Genomic DNA, 4,255 nt, shown 5'->3' on the forward strand with positions numbered 1-4,255 from the left:
GAGGTTGCTTGAGCCCGCGAGTGATGACGAGTAAGTGCTCGATTCTCGTTTTGCTTCTTGCTTCGCTGTTGAGGCTTGACGTCCCTATTCCTTGGCTAGGCCGGTGCCTGCGGCGAAAAAGCTGAAGGGGGCTCCTGAGGCTTCGTCCGGGGGCAGCACCTCCACCCGCGGAAGAAGGGGGCGGCAAGACGTGGTCCTCTCCTGCCCGGACTTCCTTACGAGGCCTGGCGGGGCTAGCTGGGGCGAGCTCAGCCCCCTTGGCCCAAGCGACTCCCGAGATGCCCCTGCCCGACGCCACTACCGCAGTCGTCGGGGCGCAGAAGGTCCCAACTCATGGTGCTGTGATTACCCTGCTGTCTTCTCCTCCTACTCCCCAACTGCCATCTCTCTGACTCCTTCTACTGTCCTGGATCGCGCTGCTGCTGAGCTGGACCGGCTGCAGAAAGATCTTCTGGGCGCCAACCCTCGCTTGGTGGCCGGGTGCCTGGAGCTGGCCTCTGGTTGGGTCCGCTCTGATGCTTCAGTCCGAGCGGCACTGGCTCAGGTCGCGACAGCTTGCGACAAGGAGAAACAGGCCATCCTTGAGGCAAAGGCCGCTCGCGACGCTGCCTTGGGTGAGGTAGCGGATGTCCGGGGTCGCTGCGAGGCGCTCGAGAGTGAGCTGCAAGGCCTGCGCGACCAGCTCGCCAAGGAGGCCCGTGTCCGCCAGGAGAAGGAGGAAGACATGAAGGCTCGTGAGGCTGCCGCCAAGGACCGGGATGCCAAACTCAATGAACGCCATGGCCGCTTAGGTACGCTGGAGCAGGCATTGGAGGCGAAGAGGATCGAGCTGGACGGCAAAGCGCGGGTCCTGGCCGAGGACCGCGTGGCCTTCGCGAAGCTGGAGGTGAAGGCTCGCACCTTGCTGAAGTCGCTTTATGATAGTGGCCTGGAAAGCCCGTTGGCCGGCACCGAGGACGGCCCCGCCAAGCTGCTTCCCTTCTCGGTCCGCGCCCTTGAAGATGTCGCCCTCGGCCTTGGCCCCATGGCTGAGGCTGAGGCGCGTGTCCTTTCTTCTGCGGCGCTGACGCGCGTCTTCACCCACGTCTACCTCCGCGACCCCGGCGTTGACCTTAAAAGCCTGCTGGAGCCTATGAGCGGCGAGCTTGCCGCTGTTGCTGCTGAGGCCGTGAAGGGTCGAGCGGAGGCTCTGCTGGCGAAGTTCCATGCTTTCAGCAACAAGCCAAGGTGAGGCGCTGCCGATCCTGAGGCTCCACGAGGCGAAGTCGCCCAACACAGCTCCGTCACCAGCGATGGCACCGCCGGAAAGTGATCCCTTCGCGGCTCCTGTTCTGTTTTTAGCTCATGCAACATGCATCATGCCTCGTGGAGGCGTTTAAACTTGTGTTTGGCGTTGTGAAAGCACTCTATGGACTGCAATATTTGCTTTTGACTTCCTTGAGATTTGCACTTTTCCTTCCTACTTGCTTGTGTTCTACGTTGGCAGAGCCCGACCCCGCGCATACCTCAGCCACCGTTAGCCCCGACCGGAAACCATGACGGGACCAAGGAGTGAGGGGCTACGTGACAAGTTAGGCTCATGAGTCGCGATGCTCACGAGTCCCCCTTGACGCGCGAACAACAAGTAGGGAGGTGAGATGTATGGGTGAATCTACCAATCTACGTCGGTAGAGCCCGGCCCCGCGCATACCTCAGCCGCCGTTAGCCTTTCGGAACTAAGGTGTGAGGGGCTACGTGACCAGTTAGGATCCTGAGTCGCGATGCTCAGGAGTCCCCCTTGACGTTCAAACGGCCTTCGTACCTTGGCTCCGCTTGGGGAGAGGCGTGCGATGAACCAGGCCCGAGGGGCCTAACTGGGTGGCGTGCACCTGGGCATGACCCAGGAGTAGCCCCCGTGCCCAGCCCCCTCGCGCTGCACTCCCGAGGGGAGGCGTTACGATGAGGCCGGACATTGAGCTCTGGGCTCCCTGAGGTTGATGCGGCCGGGGGCCACCCTTAGTTGTTTATCACCAGCACGGAGCATAGCACTTCCGTATATGTACGGGCATAGCCGCTCCTCGGCAGTGTCGTCAGCCAGCGCGGAGCATGGTGATTCCACGGGTGCGTGGGAGGGGGCTCCCCTCTGGGAGGAGCCCCCAGGGCGTGTACAGCCCCGCCGTGACACGTGGCTGGCATGGTAGGGCCTGACGAGGTGTATCTGGGCACCCATGAGCCTGCGTGGGACTCGCGCGGCCCTACCTCAAGGCGGGTTGCGCCTGGCTCTGGGCCTTTACTTGTAATGTGTTCATGCAAATTTGGTTAGATGTTGGCGCTCTACGTCCTTGGGTCCCGGCCCTCGAGCGAGCTCAGTCGTTGCTGCTATGCCAGGTCGTGATGCCGTGGACAAGGCCAGAGGATGAGGGCTGGAGAGCCAGTAAGAGCCCATGAGTCGCGATGCTCAGTTACCCCCCCTTTAACGTGCAAGCGACCGACATGGAGGAAGAAGGGTGCCGTGGACAGGCATCAAATAACGATCATGATGGGTCAAACACACGACCCGAATAAATGCGAGAGGGATACATGCCACTGGGTCTGGCCCAGGTGGCTTGGGGATAATGCAGCCCGAGGGGCGCCCCTAATAAAGTAAGCTGAAAACATGAATCAAAGGGATATATGCCGCAGGGACGGACCCACGCGGCCTGGGAATGACGCAACCCTGGGGGGCGCTCCCAGCTGAAAATGAAACTCGAAGGATGTCACCTGATGATGCTGAAGATGAAGGGATGCTGAAGTAGCGGACGGCGTGCACTGCGGGAGATGATCTTCACGAGCCCCCAGGCCCAGGGGCCTCGGGAGGCTCCGGAGGCGCCGGCGGCTCCTCGCGGACCATCTCCATCTGCGCCAGGACTGCGGAATGCCTGACCGTTTGAGCCTCCAGGACGCTCCTCATGAGGCGCTGACGCACGGTAGCCGCGTTCGGCAGGCCGTAAGGCATGCGAACATAGCTGTGGGGTGGACCTTCGCAGCGTCCCACGCGTGAGGGCCAGAGGCGCTCCAGAGAGGCGGCTCGGTTGAGTCCTGGTATGTCGATGCAGACGCGCAGCCCACCATCCTCGCCTGGATGGGGAGCTACGGCGGGTAAGCGGCGGCTGCCACTCATGACTCTTGACTCCTGCAGCTCCTGAATGATCTCGCTGACGAACTCCTGAGGGTTTGGCCCTCCTTGCCTTGCTCCTTTTTGAGGGAAACATGCGTTGTAGCACGCCTCCAAGTGGTGCCCGAGCGCCTCGCTCATGATCCTAGCAAAGTCGATGGCCCTCCAGGAGAGAGCCCCCGAGCCTTGCTCAAGGAGGGCGCCGGGCGCGCCTTCCTATGCGACAGAAGGAGGTGCCCCCTAAACAGGAGCGGACCCTGAGGGGCAGCCTCCCGATGAGTCGGGCCAGGCGATGTCTTCTTCTTCTTTGGGGCAGCATCGGGAAGCCTCCCGCTCCTGTGATCTGGGTCTTCAATTGATGCGGCTTGGAAAGCACACTCCAGAGAACACACAGCGTCTCTCTCTTCACAAGGCACCGTGATGACTCCGCCGCTTCCTGGCATCTTGAGGACATTGTAGCCGTGATGAGTCACGGCCATGAACTTGGCCAGGGCTGGGTACCCGAGGATGGCATTGTATGGCAGGCGAATGTGAGCGACGTCGAAGTCAATGAGCTCGCTGCGGTAGTTGTCACGCTTCCCGAAGGTAACAGGAAGGCGGACCTGCCCTATCGGAACCGTTTAACCATCAGTGACTCCTGAGAAAGGCTTGGTAGGCTGCAGCTGATTGTGGGGCACATGGAGATTGTTGAATGTCTCGACGGATAGGACATTGAGCCCTGCTCCGCCATCGATGAGGGTCCTAGTGACTTGCACATTGCTGATGATTGGGGAACAAAGCATCGGGAGGACTCCGGCTGTGGCCGCGCACTTGAGCTGATCCGCTGAGCTGAACGTGATAGCGCATGCTGACCACCTGAGAGGGCGAGTGGCCTCAAGCTTGGGGAGGACTGCATTCACTTCGTGAGCAAACTGCTTGAAGATGCGCTGAGAGGCCGGGGCTTGAGCGCCGCCCAAGATGCAGGCGATTGCACTTGGCTCCTGGAAGCCTCCAGCCCCCTCGTCCTGATGATGGTCTTCATTCCTCCTTGGCTATGGTGGCATAGGAGGGAGGCCCGCTTTGCCTTGTGGGCAATCCTCACAAGGCTGATCCCTCCAACCCCCCTCGCGAGGTGGGTCCCTC

This window comes from Triticum aestivum, chromosome 3B, assembly GCF_018294505.1.
Source record: "Triticum aestivum cultivar Chinese Spring chromosome 3B, IWGSC CS RefSeq v2.1, whole genome shotgun sequence".
In the NCBI taxonomy this organism is placed as follows: domain Eukaryota; kingdom Viridiplantae; phylum Streptophyta; class Magnoliopsida; order Poales; family Poaceae; genus Triticum; species Triticum aestivum.